Source organism: Oryctolagus cuniculus, chromosome 12 (assembly GCF_964237555.1).
Source record: "Oryctolagus cuniculus chromosome 12, mOryCun1.1, whole genome shotgun sequence".
In the NCBI taxonomy this organism is placed as follows: Eukaryota; Metazoa; Chordata; class Mammalia; order Lagomorpha; family Leporidae; genus Oryctolagus; species Oryctolagus cuniculus.
The window spans coordinates 74,532,319-74,555,070 of NC_091443.1; the positions used below are offsets into that span (position 1 = coordinate 74,532,319).

The 22,752-nt window shown below is 41.5% G+C and overlaps 1 protein-coding gene across 2 annotated transcripts in view; it reads left to right on the forward strand.

Annotated features, from left to right (window-relative positions):
• The window catches only part of TMOD3 (tropomodulin 3), a 75,881-nt gene that overhangs the window by 1,421 nt on the left and 51,708 nt on the right, over positions 1-22,752 (forward strand). Inside the window, exon 2 of one of the 2 annotated variants that reach the window (XM_008268998.4) lies at positions 19,175-19,323. The exons of the other annotated variant lie outside the window; for it this stretch is intronic. The gene's annotated coding sequence lies outside the window, so the exon portion shown is untranslated. The remainder of the gene's footprint in view (positions 1-19,174; positions 19,324-22,752) is intronic. 2 annotated transcript variants of the gene reach the window in all.

Sequence of the window (22,752 nt, forward strand, 5' to 3'; positions counted from 1 at the left end):
ACTGTAGCTCTTTAAGCTTTGTCGCTGTTGCACCTCTCAGTATTTCTAGTTTGTTCATCTTTAAAATGAGGTAGTTGGGCCAGATAACCCCAAGATTGATTACAGTCCATAGTATCTTTGATTTTTAAAAATTTATTCATTTGATTCATTCAGGAAATATTGGCCACCTAGGTCATTCCAAGCCTGTTCTAGGCAAGAAGGAACAAATATGAATTCTCGTGGTTCTTACTGACATACTGCTCAATTGTCTCTAATCACATTTTTATGACTAATTTCTGTGTTCTGTGGTTAGCCCAGCAGGCCAAATTACTCTGTAATTAATAATTTCACCTGAAGTTAAAAACATACAGGTCAAATCCCATTACAATTACAGGTAATGGTTTCACTCTAATCAAAGGTTTTTCAAGCCTCGACTACTGACCCCTTTAAATAAAACGCAGCTCATCCTGCCGAAAGGACGCGACTGTTGCTGTGACGCCTTTTGAACTCAGCGTGTATAAATCACTCAGGGCCTTGTAGTGTTGAAGTGGGACCCTAAAGCTGATCCCTGGGGGGGGGGTGCTGCCAGGGAGCACACTTCCAGGAGTGGGGAGATAATTCTGAAGATAATTTAGGCACAAGCGAGTGGTGCAGCGGGCTTAGCTGCTTCTTGGGCCGCCCACATTCTGTGTTGAAGTTCAGATTAGAGTCCCGGCTACTCTGCACTTGTGATCCATCTTCCTGCTCACGCGCCTGGGAGGCAGCAGATGATGGCGCAGGTACTTGGGTTCTTGCCACACCTGTGGGGGACTGGGATGGAATTTCTGGCTTTGACACAGCCTTACCCAGATGTTGTGGGCATTTGGGGAGAGTGAACCGTGGATCGAAGATCTCTCTCTCCCTCCCTATGTCTGTCGCTCTGCCTTTCAAATAAATAAATTTTTTTGCAAGACATCTTAAGGTGTTTATAAGGATTATTTAAAGGCCAGTGCTGATAACTGTCTTACTCAACTTTTGAAAATGATCCTAGGCTGGCGCCGCAGCTTACTAGGCTAATCCTCCGCCTGCGGGACCGGCACCCCAGGTTCTAGTCCCGGTCAGGGCGCCAAATTCTGTCCCGGTTGCTCCTCTTCCAGTCCAGCTCTCTGCTGTGGCCCGGGAAGGCAGTGGAGAATGGCCCAGGTGCTTGGGCCCTGCACCCGCATGGGAAACTGGGAGGAAGCACCTGGCTCCTGGCTTCCGATCGGCGCAGCTCCATTTGGGGGGTGAACCAACAGAAAAGGAAGACCTTTCTCTTTGTCTCTTTCTCTCTAATTTTGCCTGTCCAAAAAAAAAAAAAAAAAAAGAAAATGATCCTATTTACTTTAACAAAGACAGTTGCCTTCACAACTTGTTTTTCCTCTTTTTTCTCCTTTGTTTCTCATTGTTGTATCCTCTCAGCTGTTTTCCCCCTGTCCTCTTCTGTCCCAGTTGTTTGCAGTCAGAGTGATTCAAGTATATATTTTACCCCATCCATTACAAGGCACTGTCTTATGTCTTAGGTGATCCTGTCTGGGAGCTTACTCTGAGATTAGGCATATGTATTTGCTTCTCATTCAGAGCACTTGGAGGAGCCATTTGTAGGGAATAAAAACATGTAGATGTTTAGAAGGAGAGATCCTTCTCAGTTGTAGGGGTGGGAAACAAATGAAGTCAGTCTATTTTCCATTCAGTGTTCATCTGTGTTCTCCGTGGTTGACCTCTATGCTGCTGGAGTGCGTGTGACACATTTACATAGTGTACAGTAAATTTTGTAAACTTACTCTGTTTGGAACCTGAGAAGAGCTGGGTACATGAAAATCAGTTAGATCTGGACAATATCACAGGGAGGACAGGAGGCAGCGGCAATGAGAATATACCTGGCTAGAGACCAGCGTAGGGAGGGTGAGAGAAGACAGGAGGGAAAAATAGGTTTAGTAGGTTTTCCATGTCAGTCTTAGGGACACTGCTATTGCTGTTGAGGCTGTGTTACCATTATCTTCTATGAATCAAATTAATGGGCAAGCTACTCTTAGGCTTTTTAATTGCTGTTAAATTTTAAACATGCTTGGGCTCTCTTGATTAGGATGGGTGGGGAGGGCATTGTTCTCTTGGCTGTAATAATAGTCACAGCACTGTCATCCTCCCGCCATCCACCTTCCTTGCTGATGCTTGACCTAGGTGCTTTCTCAGTTCTGTCAGATTCTTTATCATCGCAAATATAAAATCATACTGAGAGGGACATACAGGAAACAGTTGGGGCCGGTGTTGTTGCACAGTGAGTTAAGCCACTGCTTGCGACACCTCAAGTTCTGAGTCCCAGCTCCAGTTCTTTTTTTTTTTTTTTTTTCTTTTCTCCAGAGTATTAAGGTTTTATTGGGGATAGGGCATCCATCAGAACGGTAGGGGCAGAGAGTGCCCAGTCACTTGGACCGGGGGAAAGCAAGGGTACAGGGTTGTATGGAGAGAATGCACCTGGGCAGGCCAGGCGGGCGGCTCAGCAGGGAGCAGAAAGCTGATCAAGCGTTTATAAAAAAAAAAAAGGGGTTTAGCTTTTTCCTTCCCCTCTTCCTCCTGTAGGACCAAAGGATCTGTAGAGAGTAAATTAGCAAATTCCTCCCCAGGTTTGGAGATCCCAGGTGCTGGGCAAAGGACCAGCTCCAGCTTTGATCCAGCTCCCTGCTGATGTGCCTGGGAAAGCAGAAGATGGCCAGAGTACTTGGGCCCCTGCAGATGAGGTTGGAGTTCCAGGCTTCTGACTTTGGCCACTCTGCCTTTCCAATAAATAAAATCTTCAAAGAAAAAAGAAAATTCAGCTAGATCTATAACAGTCTATTGGGTGCTTATTAAAGTTACAAATAATTGATTTGCTATTTATGTAAAATTGTAAATAAATGAACATGCATTCTTAGATCTGTTTCTGTCTAGTCCATCAGGTTATTTATACTAATTCAAGAATAGAGGCCTGAATAACCTGAAGTGATAAATAATTAAAAATGCATGTGTAGTATTCTAGAATTGTATTTGAAATGATCATTAACCTGCATCTTGAAGCAGGTTAATTTTTTTTTGTTGTTGTTGAGATGTGATTAGCATTGAATAAAATGCACATATCTTCAGTGACCAGAACAAGACAGAAAACTCTTTGGCTACCACCCTTTGAAAGGTCGCTTTCCAGCCATTGCCCTCGTCGTCTTCTCCAAAGGCAACCACTTTCTGACTATAGATATCTGACACCATGGATTTGTTTTGCCTAGCCTCAGACTTAACACAAATGGAAATGTAGAATATACATTTTGTAACTGGCTTTTTCATGTGACAGTTTTTTTTTTTTTTGAGATTCAGCATCTTTTGTTGCATATATCAGTGGTTTGTCCTTTTTAATTGCTGAGTAGTGTTCTATTCATCTGTTTTCTGCTTGATATTTGAGTTATGTCCAGATTTGGGCTACTGTGAATGAGGTTGTTACAAACATTGTACAAGTCTCTTGTGAATATGCGTCCATTTCTCTCGGTAAATAACAAGGAGTGCAATGATTAAGGCATTGGGTACATATACACTTTATTAAAAAAATTCCAAATAGTTCTCCAAAAGCATTCACTTATGCATGTGAGTTCCAGTTGCTCCTTATTTTTAGCGTTGACAGTTTTTAGCATTGTCAGCTTTTTTTATTTTACACACACTGCAAGATGTACAGTGGTGCCTTGTTATGGTTTTAATTTGTATTTTATTGATGATTAAGGATGTGGAGTACTTTATCATGTGCAAATTGGCTATATGAAGTCTTCTGTGAAGGTTTTATTCAAGTCTTGGCTGTTTTTATTGGGTCATTCATCTTTTTATTGTTAGAGTTCTTTATATATTTTGGGTACAAGTCTTTTTTTCTGATACGTGTTGACAGTGTTTTTTTCTACCCAGTTTGTTGCTTGTCTACTTTCTTAGTGGTGTGATAAGCAGAAACTTAATTTTTATGATTACTGTAAGCAATTTTTAGATGCACAATAAGTGTTCCTTTTAAACAGTTATTTTATTATTTTATTTGAAAAGCAGAGAGTGTGAAAGATGGAGAAAGATACCGATCTACTGGTTCACTTTCCAAATACCTGCAATACCCAGGACTGGGCCAGGCTGACACCAGGAGCCTAGAACGCAGTCCAGTCTCCCATGTGGGTGGCAGGGACCCAAGTACTTGCCATCATCTGCTGCCTCCCAGGCTGTGCATTAGCAGGAATCTGGATTGGAAGCAGAGTAGCTGGGACTCAAACCAGGCGCTCCAGTAAGGGATGTGGGTTTCCCAAGCAGCTACTTAATTGTTATTCCAACTCTCACATCTGGTTAACGTTCCTTGTGCCTTGGCAAGAAATTTTTACCAATCCAGGGTTGTAAAGATACTGTTTTCTTTTAGAAGCAGTGTTGTTCTAGGTTTTTATTTGAGCCTATGAACCATCTTAAGTTAATATTTGTGTTACGGTGTAAGGTTGGAGTTTAGGTTTCTTCCTTGCTCCTACCCCACTGAGGTATCTATGTGGTTGTTCAGTAACATAAATTAACAGGAACTTTCTTCATTAGATTGACTTGACCTCCTGGTTGAAATACAAGTAACTCAGATGATTTTCAGTTGTTCTTATATTGTCACTTTTGTAAGAACAGGCTGTGAATCTTAAATTTTTATACTCCTCTTCCAGTTTGTGACTAGACTAAGTGTGATCTGGGGCTGGTTACCTTTTTCTTGGTGAAAGAAAGCTAATTATGAATTTGAGCTTTAATGTGGTTCTGTGGCTTTACGGAGGGAACCTTAGCAGCAACTGCACCTGGTCTATAAGCCAGGCAGATTCTGGGGAGAGGAGAGGAGATTGATGCTGCCCAGAGAGAACACCTAGCACTGTTCAAGAGCAAACCAAGGGAATTCAACGTTCTCTTATTTTTTGGCTTGGTCAAAATAGATGTAAATATGTATAACCTGTTTGTTTTAGTTTCCATTGTCTGTTCCAATCCTTTGTGACGCATGGTTCCTAAATTTGCTTTGGAACCATTTCTAAGAAGACAGTCTTGCTACTTTTTCTCCTAGGTTTTGTTTACTGATAACACAATAAAATGGTAACCTTACTTTTTTAGAAGAATGTAACCCCAGCCTTGTTACTCTAATTTCATTTTCCTTGTTTCCTTACCAACTTTATGAATCTATAAAATTTTTATGATTGTAATGCTAGTGTATATGCTGTATTTTGTTTAGAGATTGACCATGATGTAGTGAATGCTGTCTCCCATGTGTTGATCAACCTTGTTATAAAGACAAGACTGGAGATGGAAAAAAAAAGATAACTAGGGAATTTGCTGATGGAGAATCTTGAATCCCAAAGCTTTTCCGGCAGAAAACTCCGATTTTCAAAGACAGCGGAACTCTAATATGGAACAGAGGACTGCTTTGCTTTCCTCGTTTATTCCCCCCCCCCTTTCTCATATGGAACAGCTGTACTGAAATATCATGCACGCACCATACAGTTCTCCATTTGAAGTGTACGACTCAGTGGATTTTAGTGTATTCACAGAGTTGTGCAACCATCTGCACAATCCATTTTAGACCATTTCATTGTACTAGAAAGATACCCCTACCCATTGGCAGTCACAACTCAGTCTCTCCCAGCCTGAGGCAAGCACTAATCCATTGTCTATGCATCTACCTATTCTGGACGTTTTGTATAAATGGAATCATATAATTAATATGTGATCTTTTGTGCTGGTCTTCTTTCACCCTTGAGTTTAACAGATAATTCTGAGAATTACTGAAATACAGTGAAGGTTCCTGCAGAGGAAACCTGACTTGTAAGATCTACTCCCTCGGGTATACCAAATACTCACACATCTCCACCCACTCACTGAGGCAGGAACACAAGCACCAAGACAAACTTACAGTCTACGGTAACTGATACATAGTGATAACCCTTTACAAATAAACAACTTCATGGGGCTTATCTAAGTACTAGCATCACTGTCAGTACGTGCAAGTAAACACAATTCCTGAAGTGTGTGTGAGAAAATGGATGAAAATGTAGTAAGCTGGGAGAAAATGAAGGTGAGTGGATAAGAGTGAACGAAAGTATAATGGCAAGTTGAATTTAAAGTATACTCTCCTGAGGTTCAGAAATACTTCACAGAGCTTTCTACTTTTTTTTTTTTTACCAGAAGCAATTGTCTGATATGTATATATCATTTGATATGTATAAGTATATAGACCTGTAGGTAAGGTTGTTGTAGTTCCTTAGCCTATTGACCAGCAGTTCCTTTGAACAGAATATTACTACTAATAATTACACAGTAGGGGATTTCCACATGGAAAATTATAGCCAACAAGATATTTTGGCTCCCTGAGTGTAACATTATAACCTTAATGAGACATTGTTAAAGAGTATTCCTTTGATACACATACCAGTGAAGGGAGAGGAGGCCCCAGGAATACATAGCTATATATATATATATAAGGCTGGCTTACAATCACATAGCCCTTACCTTGGGACAAGTGTTGCAAGATTTGATACAAACTCTAGGATCTATTTATTTTCATTCTTGGTGGACTATTATTAACCAAAGTTAATATTCCAAAAGAACTCTGTTTCTCTCTTTAATGTTCCCACTGGGGTTCTAGACATGTTGAAGGGAGTGGGAAGAGGCCTAATTTCATTGGAAACAATATGTATGTGATTACTTCAAAGTCAGGTTCCTCCCCTCTGTATATTTGCTGTTGTCCCTGAAATCTACAAAATTTCTTGGGGAAAATCACAAAAATGAACTACTACAAACCTTCCTGGCTTAACCGCTGAAAGACTTTCTGCGGCTCCTTGTCAAACTAAATCTCACTTCCTCTTCTCCCAGGACCTCAGCCGACATCCCAGGGGAGCTAGGTACAATTGCTGTCCTCCATAAAATAGCCCTTGTCACCGCATTCAGCTCCTGCACCTGCCCTCCTGCCTCAGAGGACACTATATCCTCTTTTTTCCTTTCTTTTCCTGCTGTCAAACCTTAGTTCTTTCCTGTAACTCCTTGGAAAAGGACACCAGGGAAGCTCCTCCATTATTTGAACAGATCCCTGAAAGGTGTGAAAGGACTTGAACCGGTGTGATGAACAGTGGGATCCAGGGGCTGGAGGTAGGAAAGCGTGGAGATGTCCCTCTGTGGCTGTGATAGAGGATGTGTGAGGATCACTGCTTTCCTTCTCCTTTCTCTGGCTCCCCACCTGACTGTCCCCCTTTTTAGTGTGTGCTCTGCTCTCTTTGCTACCTCTGTACTTCTCTCCCCTCCATCTGGTTATTTCTGCCTTTCCCTGACCACCCGCAGTGATCTCTGGTAATAGCATTGCCATTCTTGTGGCAGTTAATTGTATATATTGTCTTAATTTTTAAAAATAGCTTTGTGTGCTTGTTTCTTTTTCCTAGCTAGAATGTATTAGTCAAAATTCTTAGTTCTCAGGGAACACAAACTCACTTAGGCCAGCTTATTAGGGTGACAAGCTGGGAGTTATATTGGGTTATTGTTGTAAGACCACTGAGCTTCTGAAATGAACTACAGCTGGAACCCAGAGCAAGCACTTGGAAAGCCCCTGACCTTCTCGCTCTGGCTTGCATAGATTCTTTGTAGCTTCTTTCTGTGCCTCTGTTCCATTTCAGAATATTAATTTTTTTCCAAATTTTTTATTTGGCTGGCTCAGAGAAATCTTCCATCTGCTAGTTGTTTCCCCCAAATGCCCACAGCAGTCTGGGCTGGCCCAAGCTGAAGCCAGGAGCTGGGATCTCCATCCAGGTCTCCCACATGGGTGGCAGGGAACCAGCTCTTTGAACTGTCACCTGCCGCCCCCCAGGGTGTTTGCATTAGCAGGAAGCTGGAATCAGATGCTGAGCCAGGGCTCAAACCCAGGTACTCCTTTAAGTTAAATTGCTGGGGCAAACGTTGTGGTGCAGCAGGTTGGACTGCCTGTCATGCCAACATCCAATGCAAGCACCAGTTTGAGTCCCTGTTGCTCCACTTCCAATTCAACTCCTTGCTAATGTGCCGGGGAAAGCAGTGGAAGATGGCTGAAGTGCTTGGGCTGTTGCCATCCACTTGGGAGACCTGGATGAAGCTCCACTGTGTCATAGCAGGTTAAACTGCTGCAGCATCCAATATAGGTGCTGGTTCCAAGTCCCTGCTGCTCCACTTCCTATCGACTGTGCCAGTGTGTCTGGGAAAGCAGCAGAGGATAACCCCAAGTCCTTGAGCCCCTGCACTCACGTGGGAGACCCAAATGAAGCTCCCGGCTTCAGCCTGGCCGAGCTCCAGCATTGCGGCCATTTGGGGAGTGAACCAGCAGATGAACGATCTCTGTCTCCCCCCACCCCCCGCCGTGATTCTGACTTTGAAATAAGTAAATCTCTTTAATTGCTTTTACTTCTGCGAAGTGCTTTTGATTTCTCTCATTTGCCATTAGAGGAGACGTGTCCTTTAGCTCCCTTTTAAAGAACTTGTGCCAGAACAGACCTTATGCCCTGGGGACAGTGAACCAAGCATCTTGGCCAATAGCAATGGTTTCTAACACTTCCCTTCTTTCATCAGTTCTACTTCCTTCAGCTATCACCAGTCTTAAATATTAATTTGTTTTTCTTTCCACCTCCACCCCCACCCACCTCTTTCCCAGAAATTATTCTACACACTAGCTGTTTGGTTCTCATTAGTTCAGTAGTTTTCTATCACTTGTATATATTTTTTTCAAAGGTGATCTGTAATGATGTTTTAATATCATGACAAATTTCCACTTTTGAGTCAGAGGTTTTGTCTTCTGTCTTGAAAACCGTGATTAAAAAAAAAAAAAAAGCTTTGTGTCCACCTCCCTGGACTGCTGACATGAAAAATATTTCAGGTCAAGTCACTGAATTGCTTTTTTTTTTTTTTAAACAGTTTTAAAAACTCCATTTTACCTAAACAGTTGTATGATATGCATATCAAATTACTTTTCCTAGCAAAAACTCTTGAGTGCAGTCTTGGGTCTGTAAGAGGAGAGTCATTGCCTCACCCTTTGCCCTGTCTGTTCCCAAGGTCAACTGTGAGTTTTATGGATGTTGCTTCTGACTACCATGTGGTTACTTCCACCTGCCCTGTGTGGTGGTCATTGTTTCAGCTGTTCACTCTGACTATCATGATGTCTCATTCAGCAGACTCACCACATTTGGGACCCAGGGTGCAGGTGATGAAGCAGTGCCAGTTTCTTGAAGAACTGGTTCCCTTTTGCCCTACACTTGATTGAGAGGAGCTCAGTTTATTCTCTCTTGGGTATTCAGTGCATTTTTTTTTTTTTAAACCCACCTGCAGTGACTTATACTATAACCCCAGGGATTACCAAATCTCTTTGATTGGTATTATATTCCCTACCACCCCCATGAGCATCAAGAGACATTATGCAAATTGTAGGCTTCTGCCTTCTTAAGTATTATAACCACATTTCCCTGTTAGTCTGAAAATTAATTTAATTGTGATAACAAATTAATAGGTCTCCAGGACCCTGCAATTGATTTGAGTAATATCAGTGCTGTCCCTGAAAATCACAGGTGTCCTGTGTATAAAGACGTATAGGAGTGTAGGCCTTGTCCACTGAGGAGCATGCCTGCACATCAGCTGGGGCACCAGGTACGTGAGTCAGTGGCACCTCGTGGGGCTGAGTGGTGTGGCACACCCTGAGCATTGTTCACCTTTAGAGGAGAGCAGGACCACAGAGGGGTAAGAGGAGCAAGGAGAGGCTCTGGAGGTGATGGACTTGAGCCAGTCTTCAGATTATATGGAGTTTGGCTAGAATAGAAAAGTGCAAATTAGGGACGGAGTTACAGAGAATTGTAGGAAACAAGTGAGGTAGCCAGATAAAGTTGAAGCCCTGAAGAAGCCAGCCTCATTCTTCCAGCAAGTAGGAAGAGTAGTTTTATCTGAAACCCAAGAAACCTAACAAATTCTTAAGGCGTGATATATTAAAGCCCTGCTTCAGGTCTCCATGGACAAGATGTATTACATCAGGGAAACTGGAGCTTAGGGTCAAACAGGCAAGGAGTTTGGAGCCTGGGAAAGAGGACTTGGTAAAGCAGTGTTTTTTACTTCCTCTCTCTGTGAGGTTCCAGAAATTTCTCTAGGTCCTGGAACCTTTCGTGGGAAGGGGCAGGGTCCAGCGATACAGGGCTTTGAAGGCCTGTTGTTTCTCCTGATGTTTCCTTAGGGAAAAGGTCTTGAGGAAGAAAACACCCAAAATTGGCTTCAATCCCAGTTTCAGAGTTTCAATTAAATAGGGCCGTTGGTCCCAAGCTGTGGAATTTGGGAGAATATATAATTATATACCTCTTTAAGTGATTTCTGCTGTTGATTTCATAGATTGTTAGTTTTCTAAAGAATTGGTGTTCTGAAAGTTTCTTAATAGGACTGTTAGAATAGTTAATGGGTCTTATTTATATTTTTCTACCAAAGCCGTGTTTGCTATTACCTGGGTGTGGTACTTTTGTTTTTTTCATACATCACATCAAAAGGCATGTATGTACATGATTTAATTGACATCTAAATTAAAAACTTGCCAGTGCACGTGACACAGCTCTAAAGGTCCCACTGAGTATGTGGTGATCTCTGGGTGAATACTCTCCTTGTAACCCCAGCTGTCCAGTTTGTCTCTGGTTCTTGTAGAGCCTTTCAGAGTTATTCTCAAGGCATTTATTTTTAAAAGCTGAGTGTTTAGGTTTGGAAGGAACTTAGGGGTCTTTTGTTAACAGAGTTTCTTGCTGTAATACAGAAAAGCGGGTCAAATGTGAGCAATGGATGTGAATGAATAATTCTGAAATTCCTTAGGCTCTCACCTGAAATTTAAGCCCTTATAAAACATGTTTCCCAGAGGCTTCTTTGTGAAATTCCAAATCCATTTTCCCAGCCTATCTTCCTTATTCTAAAATCTTTTTTCTAGTATATTCAAATACTGCCCTCCTCTGAGAGTGATTATAAAATTTAACTAAAATTAAAAAGCTGTAGTTATATGCTTTTAAGTTTATTTTAATAAGAGAATTAAATAAAGATCAAGGTAGAAATGAATGTACTTTAATATTTTAACTGTATTAATAAAATATTTTATTATTAAAACTTTTGCATTCATTCCTGTGATTTATATGTATTGAGAATTCATGTTTGCATAGAAACATTTCTAATTCTATTATGAGTATCAGTGAGAAAATAGGAAATGAGCTATGTAGGAATTTGCTTTATGTGGTGCGTTTCCAGGAAAACATTTATTAATATAGTCATACCATTTTAACTTTGTTTTTTCAAGTACTGAAAAAATTGGCTCAAGGTTCATTTCATTACTTTTCTCAGTTTTTAAAAAATCTATCTGGTTCTGGTTTTTCAAGTCACTTCCTGAAATAATTTATTTTTTCATGTGTGTGCTTATCTAGCATGATTCAGCTTTCCTATTTTTCCTTTCTACTTAATACATTGTTCATCTTGGCAGTGATGAAGAGAAGTAAGTATTTTTTCCAAGATGAAATGAGTTAAATGATGTTTGCTCAGCATCATAGACTGTTGTGAGGGCTGGAAGAGGCCTGAGTCCGTAAGGGCCGGGGATAAACAGCTTCCATCTGTTCGCCCGTTTTCGTCTTCTGGTAGTGGCTGCACAACACTGAGGCAGAATCTGTGCCCAGTGGGGAAAGTCTGTTTTGCTGTCCTTGTGCTGTGCGTGGAGGAGTTGGCATTCAGAACCACTACTACGTTTTGGCTAGTCATCTTCTAGCCCAGGAAGCTGAGAAGTGGACTGACTTGATCAAGGTCACTGAGCCCTTAGATCCACAGGTCTGCTGGCCTCCCGTTCCATGCTTTGATTCAGTTCTTTTCCAAAGAATTCTAGTTTCCTTGGAGTTTGTTTTTTTTTCTCCTCTGGTGGTAGCTGAATTCTGCTAGGTATTTAAGTTTGCAGCAGTCTGTTACAGATGTTAGATAAGGGCTTTGGAATATTCATCAAGGCATCAAAAGGTAGAAAAAAAAGGAGCTTGATGATCATTAATCTAACAAAAAAATTATTTGTAAGACTGAAGGTTTTTCCTTTTAACTTAAAAAGGATACTACTGTCTTATCCCTATTATGATCCAGCCAGACCCACCTTCCCAAATGAAAAGGCAAAAAATTTAAAAATTTTATTAGAAAGGATGGATTTTGTTAGAAGAATTTTGGGGTCAAAACCAAAATCTGGTCTTTAAAACACTAGTAGAATGAGACAAGGCAGTGGTTTACTTAAAGAACTTCTGACTTTAGGCTTTTGTCTGCTGTACTGCTTGGCATTTCGGACAAGATAATGTGTTATTTTGCAGAAAATCAACACAAGCAACAAAAGTAGCTATATACTGTGAGTTATCTTGCCATCACTGATTTAGCATCTTCACATTTAAAACAAATATCTTCTCTGCCATATTCCACAGCTCTGTGCTTACTTTGGTGTTTTTAATGAGTTCTTTTACCTTCCCTCATTAAATCTCTGGAATACTTAAACAGTTTTCATTTAAAGTGTTTTGATGCCTTATTAACTGTTCATCAGCAAATTTGCCAGTATTATTAACCATAATTGTATACATTTTCATTCAGGCACATTTTCTTGAGAACAGTTTTCTGTCAAGACAGTTTTTTTTATCTTCTATCTGTGAGAATGTTTTTAATGTACACATTTTCAGTTGAACAGTGGTAAATTTGCTAGTCTTTATCGTCACAGTTATTAATAAAAAGTATTGCTAGAGGATATGTTCTGTAAAACCATGGGTATGAAAAAGAAGTAGAGACAGATATCCAGGAATGGCTTCTCTTCAGTGCACCCTTTGGGCTGTACTCTTGTGGTGGAAGTGGCAGGATTTCACTTTTTTTTTTTTTTTTTTTTGACAGGCAGAGTGGACAGTGAGAGAGACAGAGAGAAAGGTCTTCCTTTGCCATTGGTTCACACCCGAGTGGCTGCATTGTGGCCAGCGCACTGTGCTGATCTGAAGCCAGGAGCCAGGTGCTTCTCCTGGTCTCCCATGGGGTGCAGGGCCCAAGGACTTGGGCCATCCTCCACTGCACTCCCTGGCCACAGCAGAGAGCTGGTCTGGAAGAGGGGCAACTGGGACAGAATCCAGCGCCCCGACTGGGACTAGAACCCGGGGTGCTGGCACCGCAGGCGGAGGATTAGCTTATTGAGCTGCGGCGCCGGCCCACTTTTGTAAATTCAGGACACCAAAGTATATCAAAAGAAAATGGGAAAGTATTAAATGTGTACCTAAGTTTAATATACAATTGTATATTTGTTCCATTTGTGTTACATCTTTGTAAGCTCTTCTACTTTGAGAAATATTTATAAAGAGAAGAGAGAACAAGAATCTCTTACGTAGTTTTCTCAAAAATTTTTTCCTCTCATCCTCGTGATCCTTTTCCCTCCCCCACTTAATGCCCCTCTTGTGATAGCAACTTGGTATATACAAAGATATATTAATTTGAAGGTGGGAACACTGGTAAAGTTTAAAAAGGGGCTGGCGCCGCAGCTCACTAGGCTAATCCTCTGTCTTGCCGCGCTGGCACACCGGGTTCTAGTCCCGGTCAGGGCGCCGGATTCTGTCCCGGTTGCCCCTCTTCCAGGCCAGCTCTCTGCTATGGCCCGGGAGTGCAGTGGAGGATGGCCCAAGTACTTGGGTCCTGCACCCCATGGGAGACCAGGATAAGTATCTGGCTCCTGCCATTAGATCAGTGCAGTGCACCGGCCGCAGCGCGCCGGCCGCGGTGGCCATTGGAGGGTGAACCAATGGCAAAGGAAGACCTTTCTCTCTGTCTCTCTCTCACTGTCCACCCTGCCTGTCAAAAAAAGAAAAAAGTTTAAAAAGGAGAGCATTTTAGAACTTAGAGGTCCTATTTGAATATAAAAACCTGGGTTGAAGTCTAGGACTTTAAAGAGGGGTGAAGCTGAGAAGATACTACCTTTTGTTTATTGTGTAAAATGCAGCTTGCTCTTTGGCATGATTTCTTCTAGGCCTAGCCTAATTTGTTTGAGTATTTTGTATATAACTTAGTGCTTAATAATTTCGTGGATTAAGAAAGTTCTCTTAAGAGGAAGAATGAGTCATAGCAGTACCTCCCTTTGTGGGGAGGCAGAGGGGAGAGAAAGAAAACCCTCAGATTAATCTCTCCATTGTACACTTGGAATGGATTCAGCGTTTTGATTGATGGCTGAGCACTGATAAGCCTTTCCTGCAAGCCATCTCATAGCATATTTGGTTTTATCCCCAGTAGAAGGCTCTTTCAGGTTTACCAGCAGAGATAGAGAGCTTTGTAACCTTACTACCCTGAGAGACTTGTTCACATGATGTCATTTCTTTTTTAAGATTTTCTGAGTTTACAGCATCTTTTAGAAAAGTTTCAACATTTCCCTGGTCTGCTCAATCTATTAAACAAACAAACAAACAAAAAAAGCAAAAGCTTAAGACTGAGAACATTTGGTACTGAGAAACTGGGTATGCAAAGGGTGTGACTATGGTATTCGTCTTTGGTACGTGGGGCTCCTCTCTGACCTCACTTTGTATCTGATGCTGCAACTCCACCAAGAAGTAAAAGAGAAGGTGGCCTAGGAGTAGGAGCTGGTTTGCTGCTTAGAGGCAGAAAAGGAAACGAGGTTCTCACATGGGAGCCATACAGTCTTTCAGCAGGGTCCTTCTGAAAGATTGTTTCTGAAGTAGTATGAGTAATCTGCTAAGTATTTTCTTGTAATAGTTACAGAAATTATCTGGCTGCTTTCTACTTTTAAGGTTTCTCTCAATACCCTGCTTTCAAGTAAATCTCATCTCTGTTCTGGCTCTAATGAGTTTTTCTGAGCTGCATTCAGACGTCAGACTATTTTCTTTCCTTATGCTTTTGGGATCTATAGATTACATTTTTAAAAATTGGAAATGGGGGCTGGCACTGTGGCATAGCAGGTGAAGATGCCGCCTGCAGTGCTGACATCCCATGTGGGTGCCAGTTTGAGTCCCAGCTGCTCCACTTCCAATTCAGCTCTCTGCTATGGGCTGGGAAAGCAGTAGAAGATGGTCCAAGTCCTTGGGCCCCTGCACCACATGGGAGACTCAGAAGAAGCTGCTGGCTCCTGGCTTTGGATCGGCGCAGCTCCACCTGTTGCAGCCATTCTGGGGAGTGAACCAGTGGACAGAAGATCCCCCTCCCCCTTCTCTCTCTCTGTAACTCTGCCTTTCAAATAAATAAATAAATCTTTTTAAAAAAAAAATTCAAAATGGCATCAGTAGTAGTGGCAAGGACAGGGTTGCTTAGCTGATCTCATACTTTGGTGGCTTAGTTTCTATTGAATGTTTACAGAAAATAATCAGCCACCGTTTTCTCAAACTTCTATGGGCAAAGCAGCTCTCTCACCCAGAGGCGCCCATATTTAGGTCAGCCATAGCATTGCAAAAACACCCCAGAAAACATTATTTAAAGTACTGTTAAGCTTTGCTGTGTCCTGTGAACCAAACAGAAAAGTTAGCATCCAATGTGTTTGTTTATGCATTTAAGTAAAAAAATCATGTTTACCATAAAAATAATATGCACTGTATACAACTAAAATAAAATGAGTTTCATATTTTAGAAGGTCAGTACCATGTGCCTGTACAGGGCTTCAGACATGGTAAACATTACTATGGTCTGAATGTGGATACCTGGCAAAACTTGCAGGTTGAAACCAAATTGTCAACATGATAGTATTCAGAGGCGGGGCCTTGGTATGTGATTAGGTCATGGGGCAGAGCTCTGATGGATGGGATTAGTGCCCATACAAATGAGGTGTTAGAGAGCTGCCTCACCTCTTCCACCATGCAAGGAGCAGCTAGAAAGCAGCACTGCGGAAGAATCAGAGAGTAGGTCTTCACCATACTCTAGGCTGCTGATTTCTTGACCTCCAGAGCTGTAAGAAATAAATTTTTGTTTTTTATAAACTACCAGCTTAATACGTTTTGTCATGCAGTCCTCATGGGCAAAGATAGATACCGAGTACATTTTTTAATTTTGGTTGGTGTTACCCAGAGACATAAACTTATAAAAAGGAAATGACTTTTAGAGATGCTAAAAACTCCCTTGCAGTTGAAGAATCTGCCACCTGTTGTCCCTGGTAAATTCACACTCAACCCATGCTTTATGATCCTCAGGGATCAGTAGATTTTTTCTTTACTTCAACCTTCTCCATGAATGTGAATGTTCCGCAGACCAGCAGAGATGAAACTCAAGCCTCAAATAAGAAAGCATTTAAATGCCTTAAATGTTAAAATCTCCAGGCAGAGATAATTTATTTAACACTGTTTCCAGATTAATTCTGAAGCTAGATCCAAACAAAAAAGAAAATGTTGATTTAAATTTTTTTTAACCAAAGTAAATTAAAGCAGACTCTTAGGAAATTACTGGATCATGAACCATATCCAGTTCAAAAGGTTACTTGGATATTTATCCTAGAGGGAACATTTGATCCTAACTACCAGTATATAGTATGTGTCAACATTGAAATGCTTTTATTTAAAAATAAGCATGTATAATTGCCAGAAATTTCCTTCAGTGTGGAAAGATGATGATAATACCAATTAATTTTTTTAAATATGTATTTATGTACTTGAGAGGCAGAGTTACAGACAGAAGGAGAGACAGAGAGAGGTCTTCCATCCACTGGTTTACTCTCCAAATGGCTGCAATGGCCAGAGCTGGGCTGATCCAAAACCAGGAGTTTCTTCTGGGTCTCCCACATGGGTACAGGGGCCCAAGCATGTGGGCCATCGTCCACTGCTTTCCCAGGCCATCTGCAAGGAGCTGGATTGGAAGTGGAGCATCCAGGACTCAAGTTGGCACCCACATGCGATGCCGGCACCTCATACAGAGGCTTAACCTACTGTGCCACAGTGCTGACCCCACCAGTTAATATTTGAAACAAAAAAGCAGAGCTGAATTTAATGCTCTCTCTAATAAGGAAGAGCTGTGCCTGCCAGGCAGTTTTTCCGAGCAGAGGAGGCCAATTTTGTATATAGGATTTGTGGAACTTGGAGATTGATGAACTTTCAGAGGCCATAGTAGGTTGACATCACCTGAAAAAGCATGATGAAGATTGCTGGACTGGCATTTGGAGGATGATTTTTTTTTTTTTTTTTTTTTTTTTTTTTTTTTTTTTTTTTTTTTTTTTTTTTGCAGGCAGAGTTAGAGACAGAAAGGTCTTCCTTTTTCTGTTGGTTCACCCCCCAAGTGGCCGCTACGGCCGGCATGCTGCGCTGATCCGAAGCCAGGAGCCAGGTGCTTCCTCCTGGTCTCCCATGCAGGTACAGGGCCCAAGGACCTGGACCATCTGGGACAGAATCCGGCGCCCCAACCGGGACTAGAACCCAGTGTGCCAGTGCCGCAGGCAGAGGATTAGCCAAGTGAGCCACGGCGCTGGCCCAGAGAAATTTTTACTACAGTTGATCTGTTCCTGTTACTACCAGTTGGCTGATCTTCGGTAGTGAGTGGCTGGCAATGATTGATAGATGTGCAAAAGCAAATTATTGGTCACCTTTTGATGACTGCGTATTACCAAAGCTATAGAAAAAGTAGATCTTTTTCCAATTTTGTATAATTTGTGTAATTTTTAGCACAAAATACATGTAATTATTTGTGTAAAGCAAGTATATATTTAAGCATTTTTGAGATATAACTTAAAGGAAATCATAAATATTTGTACAGTAAATCCTTGTGTGACAGCCATCCAGCAATACAGCACATTTCTGTCACCCTGGAATGTTCCATGTATAATTATCCCTCCCCCAGTAGGTATTCTGATACCCATTCCCATGGATTAGTTTTTGGCTGCTCTTGAACTGTATATAAGTGAAAATCTGTAATATTTCTATTCCTCTTAGTGCCTGAGATTTGTTCATGTTTTTGTATGTATTAGTAGTTGTTTTTTTATCACTATGTACTATCTCCTTATGGCTGCATCACAATTCGTTTGTGTAAACTTCTGTTGATAAGACGTTTGGGTCATTTGGGGATATTATAAATAAAGCTCCTATAAAGATTTGTGTACATTTTTTTAAAAAACACTCATTTCTCCTGGATATACAGCTAGGAATAAAATAGGCAGTGTCATTATGGTACATTTTGTTCTTATAGATGCTGCCAAATTATTTTCTAAAGTAGTTGCATCAGTTTGCACTTCACCAACAATTTGAGAGTTCTAGTTTCTCCGTACACTTGCGAATACTTGGAATTGTCATTCTTTTTAATGTCAATGCATGGTATATTTATTTATTTATTTTTGACAGGCAGAGTGGACAGTGAGAGAGAGAGACAGACAGAGAGAAAGGTCTTCTTTTTGCCATTGGTTCACCCTCCAATGGCCACCGCTTCCGGCGCGCTGCGGCCGGCGCATCACGCTGATCTGAAGCCAGGAGCCAGGTGCTTCTCCTGGTCTCCCATGCGGGTGCAGGGCCCAAGGGCTTGGGCCATCCTCCACTGCACTCCCGGGCCATAGCAGAGAGCTGGCCTGGAAGAGGGGCAACCGGGACAGAATCCGGCACCCCGACCGGGACTAGAACCCGGTGTGCCGGCGCCGCAAGGCAGAGGATTAGCCTAGTGAGTCATGGCGCCGGCCTATTTTTTAAAGTTTGATATTTGAAAGGGAGAGGACAGCTGTTCCATCCACTGGTTCTCTCCCCAAATGCCCTCAATAGCCAGGTCTGGGCCAAGCCAAAGCCATAAGTCAGTAAATCCACCTGGGACTCCCACATGGGTGTCAGGAACCCAAGTACTTGAGCCATCATCTGCTGCCACCCAAGATGCACATTAGCAGGAAGCTGGAGTTAGAAGCAGAGCCAAAATTTGAACCAGGCACTCCATGTGGAATGCACGTGTCTGTCTTAAGCAGCATCTTAACCACTGTGTCAGACTGCTGTTTGTAAGTTTGATTTTCAGAAGAGAAGTCCAGATTAGAGATGAGAATTGTCACATGAAATCAGTCAGGAAGAGAATCTGTCCAAGGGCTTAAGTCCTGGGGTCACTCCAGCACATAAAGACGAGGAGAAACTAGCAGAGAAGAATGAGATAGAGCAGCCAGAGATGAGGACAGAGCAAGAAAAACAAACAAACAAAAAACGATGTCCCCAAAGTGAAGAAAGTGTTTTATTTGCAGGTGCTGCTTTTGTTAGATCTTGTAAGATGACGATTGAGCATTGACAGTTGGACTTGGCACTTCACAGGACATTGCTGGCAAGATCAGTTTCAGTGGAGTGAATGGTGGAGGTAAAAGCCAAATTGTAGACGACTTGAGAGATTAAAAGGGTGAGTATTTAGGGCTACTAAATACGATTCTTTCAAGGAGTTTTTCTCTGGAGAGGAATGTGAAATAAAAACAAGGTTTGTTTTTAATTTGAAAGTATATTTCTGTCTTTGCTGATGGGCACAGTCCAGTAAAGACTTTGTATAAGTGAGCAGGGCTGGGATTTGGTCACAAGAGGCAGGATTGGCCTTAAATGAGAGCCTGGACAGTTTAATTCATAAAAGCGAAAGGGAAGGTAGAGCGTATGGGTACATGTGTGGGTGGTTTGGTAGATATGTTAGGAACTTAGATGTCTTTTTATTATTGCATCTCTGTTCTCAGTAAATACGAAGGTCAGTTTGTTAATCAGAGTGAGAAATGAGCAGTATTAAAGGGTTGAGGTGGGAAAAAAATAAGTAAAGTCATTTAAGAGTGTGGAAGAGGGACTGGTCTAGAATTGGAAATGTAGTAGAATTGCCAGGCAGCACTTCTTGACATTGGTGATAATAAATTCTAAATACGGTTGAATGGTTTTCTGTAGTTTAATCTACCACTCTGGTCCTGGTTAGGAATAGGAAGAGATAGTTTTAAGCAGAGTTGGGGTTTTGCCAGAGGACTTGCAGACAGAGAGAGCCAAGGATGTTGAGTTATGGCAGGATATGCTTATTGGTGAGAATAAGAACTAGGACCATCAGAAGAGCAAAGGGCAAGGAACTCATAACCAGATATTAGAATCAGCTGCATATATGATTAAATTTGTGACCATCTCTTCTAAAAGTTTGACCAGTAAACATTGAAAAATACTGGGAAGAAAATAAGTTAGAACAGTTGTGTGATTTTTCTTAATGTCAATTTATTTGCTTATTTCACTTTTTAGATTCAACCCTTTGCAAAGATGATACCAGACATGGTATTAACAAAGACATATGCTTTGAGTTAGCCTCCTCATTTCTTTATGGAAAAAAAATGGAAATTCATCAGAACTTATATTTAACTTCAGAGATTCGATGACTGGTGATCACATATTTTGTTTCCTTTTTAAGTGAGGAATATTAGCAGAGAACGCTGCAAACCAAGCTGAAATGGGTTGACACTGAGGGAAAAAAAGGAATAGTATAGAGGCTGGAATGTATTAGTAGAAGTATCAAAGGCTGATCTTCAGTCCCCATTTATTATAATAAGGGGTATAGCGTTAGGAAGCAAGATGGTACTAGGTACCTGGGGAACTAGCAAGGAGGAACTACCAAAAAGAAAATGGAGACTGATACTTGATCCAGTTAGTTCCAATTAAGTCTGACTTTGAGCCACTGGGTGCTGTATCTGGTGATGGCAAGTCAGTGAGGAGTAAGATCTTGGAGAAAAGCTCTGCCCTGGCGAATGGCTAACTCTAATACAGTGTAACTGTTGGTTTGAGTGAGACTGAGGGGAGCTTTGAAGAGGTAGCTGGGATAGGATTTCACATCATGGTCAGGCAACAGCTTTGTCTTAGCAGAGATCCAATTCCAGACTACCAATAGATATATAGTCTCCTAAAAACTACTAACTTTAGTCATAAAAGCCTGGTACATATGCCAAAATGTCAACTTGCCAGTTTACCGTGAGGAAAACTGCATGGATAGCCAAGTTTTAATGAGAACATGACTTGGTGAGGATGGAGAAGAAAAAAGGGGAATATTTCAGAGAAGATAGGTTATTTCAGTGGGGGCCTTGAAGAGTGTGTAAGGGTTTAGTTAAGGACAGAGGTATGTGGGCAAGAATACATATTTTTTTTTCTGGAGAGGGAGCATAGTAAGCAAAGGCATAGAGACCTGAAGTTTGTGGCCTGTTAGAGTATCGGCCATGTTGTGGGGGGCAGCTGGAGAGAAAATACCGGAAGACTAACTACAACAGATTGTGAACTGTGTATCTCATACTGAGGAATTTTGACTTTCTCTTGAAGGTCAGGGGTTGGCAAACTTTCCCTATAAAGAGCTGATAGTAAATATTTTAGGTTTTGTAGGCCATCTGGTCTCTGTTGCAGTTTTTAAACTCTGCCATTATAGCACAAAACCAGCTATAGACAACACAAAGGAATGAATACGACTTTTCCAATAAAACATTCACAGGCAGCAGGCCACATCTGGCCCACTGGCCATATCGCCTAATCTTGTGTAATATAAATCTATTTAAGGTTTTGAACTAAGCAATGTGATCAGTTGTGTGCATTAAAAAACAAACAGATAAGAGTTTGAAAACCTCTAGCCCACCCTGTAGAAATGGTGATGAAATTGGAATTGGTAACTCAGACGTAGACTATATCTCGGAATCATGTAATGCCACTGGTTTGTTGTTGTTGTTGTTGTTTTACATATGTCAAGGCCTTATTCTCTAAAAATGTGAAACTGGAAAGTAAGTAGAATTTTGTTAGTGTTTCTCAAAGCCATGTAATTCATAACCCCTTTTAAATGAAAAATATTGTGCCTCCTAGTGTTAACTGATGAGTTTTGCAGAAACTAAATTACTATTGGATAGGAGTGAAGCACCGATTTGCTTCTGCAAGTTCTCTTTGAGCCCATTATGCCCCTCCTACCATCTGCCTTGTCCATTTTTCCATTTGATTCTCAGAAACACCTTTGGTTGAATACTGCCCTGAGACCTTCATTTTGGGCATATTGTAGGTAATTAGGCTACCTTTGTAATAGTGTGGAACAATTAAAGCAGTTCTGCCTGGTTCTGGTACAGTGATGAATGTAAACCTGGCAACTGAAATTCCATAACATTGCTTCATTTGAAGTGATCCAAAAGGTCTTGAATATGATTATTTAATTTTTAGAAAGTATTGCTATAGAAAGCCAATGTTTAAAACTTATCAGAAATGAAATCGATGAGAATCCATCAGAAGATTAGCATGCTCCTGAAAGCCTGATGTGAAAAATAAGGATTCTAGATATAAATGAAAAAGGAATTGGTTAATGGAATGAAGATATTTGTTCCAGAATGTTCTAGGAATTTCCTGGTGTATAGCCTCCGCTAGCTAGCAAGCAGTGGCAGAGTGGAAGGGAAAGCATATCAGGGCAACGCTGCCCATAGATGGCAGGGAATGTTTGAACAGTTCTTCAGCCTGTGGCTGGGACAGAACAGACTGTCACAGAGCATGAGCCCTAGTGATCAAAACCACTGAAGCGAGCTGCTCTAAAGTAAAGTTCAAAGGATAAACACCACCTGTGAGTTTCTTAGAAATGAAAAAATTATCCAAGTGGGCATTTGACCTGGTGATTAATATGCTGGATGAGGGGGCTGGCGCCATGGCTCACTTGGTTAATCCTCCGCCTTGAGGCGCCAGCATCTCATATGGGCGCCGGTTCTAGTCCCGGTTGTTCCTCTTCCAGTTCAGCTCTCTGCTGTGGCCCGGGAGTGCAGTGGAGGATGGCCCAAGTGCTTGGGCCCTGCACCCGCATGGGAGACCAGGATAA